This window comes from Lactuca sativa, chromosome 1 (assembly GCF_002870075.4).
Source record: "Lactuca sativa cultivar Salinas chromosome 1, Lsat_Salinas_v11, whole genome shotgun sequence".
Taxonomy (NCBI): Eukaryota; Viridiplantae; Streptophyta; class Magnoliopsida; order Asterales; family Asteraceae; genus Lactuca; species Lactuca sativa.
In genome coordinates, this window is record NC_056623.2 from 92865923 (window position 1) to 92875044 (window position 9122).

At 34.5% G+C, this 9122-nt stretch overlaps 1 long non-coding RNA gene across 1 annotated transcript; it reads right to left on the reverse strand.

Moving 5' to 3' along the window:
* Window positions 1-5662: 5662 nt before the first annotated feature.
* On the reverse strand, window positions 5663-7907 carry LOC122196077 (uncharacterized). Its single transcript, XR_006187338.1, has 2 exons — window positions 7612-7907; window positions 5663-5900 (listed from the first exon to the last, which is right to left on the reverse strand). It is a non-coding gene; the product is annotated as an uncharacterized LOC122196077 (long non-coding RNA).
* Window positions 7908-9122: the final 1215 nt, after the last annotated feature.

Here is a 9122-nt window from a genome sequence, read left to right on the forward strand (position 1 = left end):
TGTATTTAATTAGGTAATAATTATTGTTTTGTGAAAATAATAATTATAAGAGAGTATAACTAGTTATTATTTCATATGGTATAAATTAATAAGTCGTGCACAACATTTTGGAATATTTGGATTCTTTTGTCTTTTACCTAAATACAAAGTTTATATTTTATAAACTTGGAGTTTATAAAAATTAAAGAATCATCCTCTTTTCAAGAGGTACGACCAATAATATTAAAATATGGGGGTTGCTTGTCTAACCTCTATGCCTTGTCTCCCATGCTCCTTATGCTAGCCATTACTTTAGAGTATTTTAATGGTTAGGCCTTACTTTGTATGGACTATATAAGAGATGCATGAGGCTTGCATTTTTGCTAAGAAGAACACTCTCTTCTTCTTCCTTTCTTCACCTCAAAACTGTAAGTAGCATAAGCTCTCTTCTTTTGAAGTGTGGCGCTTTAGTTTGGTAATTAGACGTCCTCCCGAGTTGTCTCCTTTAGTGATTATTTTAGTTAAGAATTTAAAGGATTAAGACACTCAAGAATACAAGAAGGAACTAGCATTCCAAGTGCCTTACTCTTGATGGTGGATACTTGTAGAGAAGATCATATTCTTTGATCTTTCCATCTTCATCAGCACCCCAAAACTAAGTAGGTTTAAAGGCTTCAAAGATTGTCATTCTAAACACTCTTTGGTTGTGTTTTTGTTTCATTCTAACCTTTATAAATGGATCCTTGATGATTTGGTTTTGTTATGAACTAAAAATAAACTTGTTATTTTTAAAGACTTCTGTTGCCGGTTTTTATGAAAAACTAACTTATGTTTTGTATCAAAACCCATCAAGATGTACATCGACTATCGGGAGTTGAACGAGTAAATGGTGAAGAACCGTTATCCACACCTGAGGATTGATGATTTATTCGACCAAATATAGGGTGCATCTTGGTTTTTCAAGATTGATTTGCATTCAGGCTACCATCACATGAGGGTTCAGGATGAGGATGTTCAAAAGACAGTTTTTAAAACTTAATATGGTCAATATGAGTTCGTGGTGATGCCTTTTAGGCTCACCAATGCACCGAAAGGGTTCATGGACCTCATGAGCAGGGTTTGTAGGTCGATGTTGGATCGACCGGTGATCATCTTCATTGATGATATCTTGGTCTATTTTAAGACCAAGGAGTAACATGAGGATCACTTGTAAGATGTTCTAGAGACTTTAAGGAGGGAAATACTTTATGCCAAATGCTCCAAATGTGAGTTCTAGTTGCGCGGGATGCGGTTCTTAGGGCACCTCGTCAATCAGAAAGGTATAATGGTCGATTCGGACAAGATCGAGGTTGTGTTGCAGTGGGAGGTTCCGAGGTCCCCAACCGAGATTCAGAGTTTCCTTGGCCTAGAAGGGTATTACCGGAGGTTGATTTAGAATTACTCCATGATTGTAGTTTCCTTGACCAGGTTGGCGAAGAAGACAGTTACCTTCTGTTAGGGGCCTGATCAGCAAGCAACATTTGAGAATCTGAGGCAAAGATTTTGCGAGGCTTCGATTTTGACCTTACCCAAGTGCATTGATGACTTTGTAGTTAATTTTGATGCTTTAATCACGAGTTTGGGTATAGTACTTATGCAGCGGGGCCATGTGATCGCTTATGCGTCGATGCAGCTGAAGCCTCACGAGGCGATTTTTCCCCTGCATAATCTGGAGTTGGGGGTTGTAGTGTTTGCCCTCAAGTTTTTTCAACGTTATCTTTACGGGGTCCGTTTCACCATTTATATAAATCTCAAGAGCTTGAGGTACTTGATGGATTAGCCAAATATGAATATAAGGCGGCATTGGTCGCTTGATGTAGTGAAGGAATATGACTATGAGATTTTATACCACCCCTATAAGGCCAACATGGTGGCCGATGCGCTGAGTTGCAAGGTGACTAGCGCACCTATTCGGGATTTATGTTTGAGGATGACTGTGGTTACCCTAATGCTGGAGCGGATTCATGAGGCTTAGGTCGACGCTATGAAAGAGGATCACCGCAAGAGTGAGCGCATTTTGGTTTAGGTGTCCACTTTTGATTACGGTAATCATTTTGGTTCAGGGGATTTTTAACCTTGCATCGTAGGGTGTGCATTCCATATTGGGGCGGTGCACGACATATACTGATGGAGGAGACATGAGGGTTTATTTCTCTACGTGGAGCGTAACCTAAGTTATGTAGGGTGCAAACCCTAATTTCAGGGTCTTGAACCCTATTTAAGGACATTAACCCCCTTGAGGCTTTTCTTATCACCATCCTCCGCCCTTTTCAACATCTAACTCGAAACCCTAATCCCTTAGAGAAAATCTTGAAACTTTTGTGTGTTTTTGGTGCATTTTGAAGAAGGAGAAGTCCAAGCTTGTTGATTGTTGAAGCCCAAGCTTGTGGATCCAAAACCTACATTGCATTTCCCAACTCCATAAGGAATAAAGCTTGAATCTTAATGGTCTATGTGTTAGATCTCATTAGATTCTTGATTTGCATGTTCTTTTGTCCCATAATCTTGAGTCTTATGAGTAGGAGCTACTCCAGACCTTAGGGTTGCTATTTTATGTTGTTTCTAAGGTTGTTAGGACATAAAAGGTGGATCTTGGTTGCTACCTTTCATTCATGCAAGAGATTTTGGACATTAGAAGAGGTTAGGAAGCTAGGGTTTAATTTTGAGCTCCATGTAGCCATGCAAAGGCATAAAGTTATCAACTTTATTACTCTAGACGTATATTAGGACTAGATCTGAGCATTTTATGATTGGTCTTTACGGATTAAGAGCGTGAAGTGAAAAAGGCTTATCAGCTCCGTACGCGGGAATCTGAGCTACACCCAGTGTGGCCCGATTTTGGCCCGTTTTCTGGATAAGACTCTACACCCTACGTAGAGTGAGAGTACAACGCGCATAAGTCAACGAAAGGTTGACTATTGACTTTTTAACCACTTTGAATTTTGGTTAACTGTGAGGGGTTGAAGACTTAGAAGGGCAAAATGGTCTTTTTCCCAGTGAGGATTAATTTTGGTATTTATACTTGCTAGGTTGGGGATTTATCCTAATTGCTAATTAGGGTTTGGTTTTCGACATGTTTAGTGGGAGAGACTTCAACACTAGCGACTCGTGTGTAAGATCTATTCGTTGACTAATTGGGGTGAGTCTCTTCACATTACTTGTGTGTCAAAGGTACCAATGTCGGCCCACTGGATTATGCGTGTAGGAGGCTAGCAGTCTTTGTGACTCTTATTGATATGATTGTATGCTTATGTTTGTGGGGTGAAATAGACCCAGGGGTAATATAGACCCATTTATTATGTATTTGTTGCCTTTGTGACTCTTGTTGATTTGCCTTTATGTTATATGTATGTGGAGTGAAATAGACTCAGGGGTGAAATAGGCCCGTTCTGTTGAAAAACACCGATTGAGTTGAAATAGACTCAGAGGTGAAATATACTTGTTCGGTTGAAAAACACTGATTGGGTTGAAATAGACTCAGGGGTGAAATATACCTGTTCGGTTGAAAAACACCAATTGGGTTGAAATAGATTTGGGGGTGAAATAGACCCGAGGGTGAAATAGACTCGTACAACTTCGAGCTGATATGTATGTATGGTATGAGGTATTTTGGGGAACTCACTAAGCTTTGTGCTTACGGTTTTATGTTTATGGTTTCAGGTACTTCCGTTTCCAAGGAGAAAAGCTCGACATGATTGTACTACATCCACCACTATTCCACATTATTTGACTTGTTTTGTACTCTGATGATTATACGATATGTTTTTATACTCTAATGGATTTCTAATTGAATGAATGGTTGTTTTGATCAATTTAAATAAAAAATTTCACTTATAATGTCTGGGACGTTACATGTGTCATGATTACATGTGTTTGTTTGTTATTGTATTTGCATATGTCGACATATTATGGTTGGGTTGAGGTGGCCTTGTGTTGTAGGAAAAAATACTTGGGCGGTCCAGTTGATACTGTAAGCCCAAGGAGAACGGTCCAGCTACATGTTGTAGGCTTAAGAGAGTGGTCCAGTTGATATTGTAGGCTCAGAAGAGCGGTCCAACTACATGATGTAGGCTCAAGAGGCGGTCCATCCATGTAATGTAGGCATGGTGTGAATGCATTATATTTGTATTGTTGTGTGGGGTATTTCGGGAAACTTACAGTTGTAGATTTAAATGTTTCAGGTACTTCTTAGGATCGGGGCAATGTGAAGACGTTACTGTACACATCATCCAATGGTCATTATGTTTTGAGAGATACTATGATTTGGATACTATGATTTGATGATATGATTGTGAAACAGTGTTTTTGGTCATTTCGTGACTTATGTTTTATGGAAAAAAGGTTTATTTTCTTTTACAAATGGAAAAATTTTGCTATGGCTTTTGGGACGTTATAAAAACGACCTTGGGAAATTGAAGGATATTTAATCAGGTTAATGTTATTAATGGAAACCCTTGGAGAAAGCATAGACTCCTATTTGTACAAATAAGACATGACCAAATTTTCCTGTTAAGCTATAATGAAATGACCAGAATATCCTATTAAGGTTGTGAAATGTCATGTTAAGCTTTGATGTGTATTAGAGCATCCTACTTCTAATTGTTGTGCTAGCTAAAGCTTTTTTGAAAGACATTTTTAATTTATAATGGTGTCGTTTATTTCCATGTTGGGTTAATTATGGTATATTTGTTTCTACACCTAAAATTATAGTTTTTTGTTGTTTAAATGCCACTAAAGATTTTGGTCGATCTGATTGAATGCCTCTAAATTTTTCTATTCAAATTACACTAAAGCTTTTTGTCAATCACACTTCACACTTCTTTAGTTTGGTTATTATATACTAAAAATTGCTAAACCTACATAACTTTTGGTTATTACAGGAATTTTGAAAAAAACATCTGTAACATACTTTATTACTATCGTTATTTTGCTATGAGTTGATTGTAGACGGTAGGGGTTAGTTTTGGGGCAAATAAGTCAGATGCATTTTTAACTTTTCTACAAGTTTTTTTTGCTGTGTAAAATGCAATAATTAACATCATATTTTCATTAACTGCTATTTAAACATTATATCATAGAAAATCTACCTTAACGTAACAATACTAATTAAAAACAAACGAATTATTTGTTGATTATAAGAAATTTGAATAAGATTAGGTAAAAACTCAAGTTATTGTTAATTTGGTTTCATGGTTAGTTATCTGTGTTCTGGCGGGAAAAAAAGGGTATGTCAATAACAAGTTTGGAGATTGGGATGTGAGGTGACATATGCTAACATAAATTATTTTTCAACTTGGAAACATGCATATGAGAATTATTAAAATATATAGTTAAACAGTATAATATATCAGTTGATATAAATTGGCATAAATCATTTCAATCTTAAATTGGATCGGAAAAATAAGTATAAGGTTAGCATTTCTTTAATTTATTATTTAGAAACATAAAATGATTTTCTTCATTAAAACTAGAAAAGTGTCCCTCGCTTTGCGGGGGTCGGAAGCCTTCAATGTCGTTTTTCCGGAATCCTTCAATGTTGTTTTTTGTTATAATTAAATGATACTACGTTTAATATTCATTAGCTTGATTACCACGTTTCTGTCAACCACAAAGTAAAAACTCAATTTCTTTTCAAAAAAAACTGGAAACCAAATTCAAAGCCTACCATACCATATCAAAGATATAGCATACACAAATAATAATGAAAAACATTAAAAAAAAAAAACTATAGTCCCTTAGCAGTTCATGAATGAGCAAATAAAACCGTTGATTCAATAATGTGTATGTAACCCCACAACCTCTTTGTTCTCCAATCAATCTAACGTCCCTTTACCCTTATGAGAAAATTCACGACCACCCTCTTTTGCAACCTCTTCTTAACCCTACACAAAAATATGTCATTAACCAAAAGAAAGTAAGTACAATTACCGCATTAAACATCATTGTGAAGTGTTCTTTATATATGGTACAAATTGGTCAATCAATTATCTTTATTACTTTTATTTTAATAAAATTGTTATTAAAAATTACACAGTAAAAAATATACTGTTGTGCAATTTTATATTCCATTAATATATATATATATATATATATATATATATATATATATATATATATTAAAGAAGTCTCATCTTAGGAACAGTAAAGTTCCTAAGGTGTTGGCAGAAATGGTCGCTCAACTTTGTTATATATTATACTGATTTTCAACTTTATTATATATGCAAGATAGGTCCCTATGGTTCAATAAGACAACATTTTCTCTCCCCTTTTGTTATGTGCAACTTGCTAATTTTATGGGTCGTTTCCACTGGTTAACATGTCCCAGAATTGTAGTTGTCTTTGTTTGTATTTTTTTTAATTGTATGGTTTGGAATAATGAAATGAACAATTTCATCACCGATTCCATTATACCAAACCATACAATTAAAAAAAAACTGAATTACAAACAAAGAAAGCTACCTTTCTGGGACATGTTAACCAGTGGAAACGAGCCATAAAATTAGCAAGTTGCACATAACAAAATGGGAGAGAAAATGTTGTCATATTGAACCATAGGGAGTAGCGCCTATCTTGCATATATAATAAAGTTAAGAATTAGTATAATATATAATAAAGTTGAGAGATCATTTTTGTCAACACCTTAGGAATATATTGAAATAAACTTGGTAATAGTTGCGAAGTCACTAATTTCGATGACTTATTATTTATTTAAGAATTAATATAATATTAGATTAAATAATTATCTGAAACAAAAAATTAAAGTTGAAAATGACAGCTAATTTATATTTGATTCATTAAGAAAAATTTATATTTGTTTCATTAACCACTAACCGGTTGGTTCGGTTCTACTAAGAAATATGCTATCTAAGAAGGTGTTTGGAACTGAAACCAACCGAAACCGGACCGGAACCAAAAAACTATAAACATAAGGCGTAACTAAGAATCGAAAACTAGAACGAATGCAAGTAACCAGTTCCAGTAGGTTCTGATTCCGGTTTCAATTTTGTTTTTCAATTAAAAAACTCATCCCTATAATCATTTCTTATATATGTTGGCTAAAAGATTTTTATGGTATGGTAAGAGATATTAATATTCATTCACTATAAAAAATATGTCTTTTAAAAAAACAAAATGTAACAATATACAATTCTCGAAGATGGAGCTGTCACCTTGGCTGAGAAATTAGAATGGTTGCGGAAGTTGTTTGGCTGTAGAATGTTTGTTACTTCTTGTGATGTGGTTAAGGGAGTATCGGTTTTGAAAAATCGGAAGGGCAGTCTCAATATTGAGAGAAAAAATGTTGTAAAGGCATCTATTTTTGCGTATGTTATGTTATTTAGTTTTTTCTTCTTCATAATGTTGTAACAATATATATTTTGATGTTGCTAGATTGGAAAAGAATATGAACTAATCTATTAAAGATAAAGCTAATGTTGTAGCATTATATGTTTTGAATTGGATCTTGATTTTCTATGTTATACTTTACTTTTATTTTTATTTTTTGGGTTTTAATAATAAAGGATGAAAATAGGGGGGGGGGGGGGGGGGGGGGGACAACATGACGGATAAATGAATATTAAGATAAGATTATACCTGAATGATGCGTTGAGATGGATTAACGATGGATTATGTTGAATAATTGAATGTTTATGTGGATAGTTTGGATAGGGCTCTGCTATTCAGAAATAGACAAACTATTTCAACAGAGAAAAAACTTTGAGATCAACTCAAGTCTTAAACACTCAAACTTAACTTGTTTATTTCATATGGGCGAAGGCCCTATTTATAGGCTCAAGAGAGCCGATTACATAATTGGGTTGCAATCGTTTGATTGCAAAACGACACACATAATTTACAATATAGCCCCCTAGACTATGGAGGGTCTTACATCCAACCGACACTATTTTAATACAAATGACAAATACAAATAATTCTACCGACACTTTACACAATTAAAAATATAATAATCCCTTCCACATTGAAAGGACAGGTGTCTTCAATAATATCTTCATTAATGGCTTTTTACGTCATTGCTTACGTCATTCCTTCCACATTGAAAGGACAGATGTCTTCAATAATGTTGTCATTCCTCCCGCCTCCGAAAAAGCAATTTTTTTTGAATAATGTTTTCTTTTATCGTTAATCTTCCATGAATGGTGTTTCTTCTTATCTGGGTTGCTTTATGATGGCTTCCATTCTCTTGTTAGTGTGTCTGCTATATGATTGTTGGCACTTTTGATATACTTAAGGTATGGGTGAAATTGATGTAATTGTAATTGCCAACGGATTAAACGTCCACAACAATAATCTTCTTGTAATTTATATTGCCAAAAGCCAAGTACATTTGGAATTTGTGCGTAGCTCGAATCTGGTTTGGAGTAGGTCGACTTTCCATTTTTTCAATGTTCTGAGACATGCTAGTGTTTCTCGTTCATGTGTGCTGTAATTTTGCTCCGTCTGGGAAAATGTTCCCGATATATACTTGCATAATTTATGCTCATATATATCTGTTTTTAATACTTCAGGTGATACATCTGTATCAGTGTATGCTGTTGGTGACATTTTCATATCACTGTATACTTTATCATTGTTTACTTCGGATGGTATTTTCATACCAATATATGTTTCATCATTGTGTACTTTTGATGGGTTAGATGTGAGGTTTCCCTCACTATCTAATCCTAATAATACTTTTCCACGTATGATTGCTTTTAGACATCCTGCTCAAGTGTCTTGTGACGCATCTGTTTCCACAATTAGAAAATCATCGATCTTTGCATTATATAAGGTAGGAAGAACTTGAATTTTTTCTTTTATATTTTGTACTAAAATAGTATCTGTATTTGTCCAAGACCAAGGTATTTTTTCTGATATTTTCTTTTGTAAAGCTTTTCTTTCTTTTGCTAAGTTTTTTAAAAATCCTTGTTCTGCAATATAATTTAAACAACCAAGAAATCGTTGTATTTGTTTTCTATTTTCAAGTTTATTAGGAAACATATTTAATTTTTCTCGTATGTTGTCTGTTAGAGATAGTTGGCCATTTTCTCCAATTTTTAAACCAAGATATTCAACTGTAGTTTGAAAAAGTTTTGATTTCTTTTTTG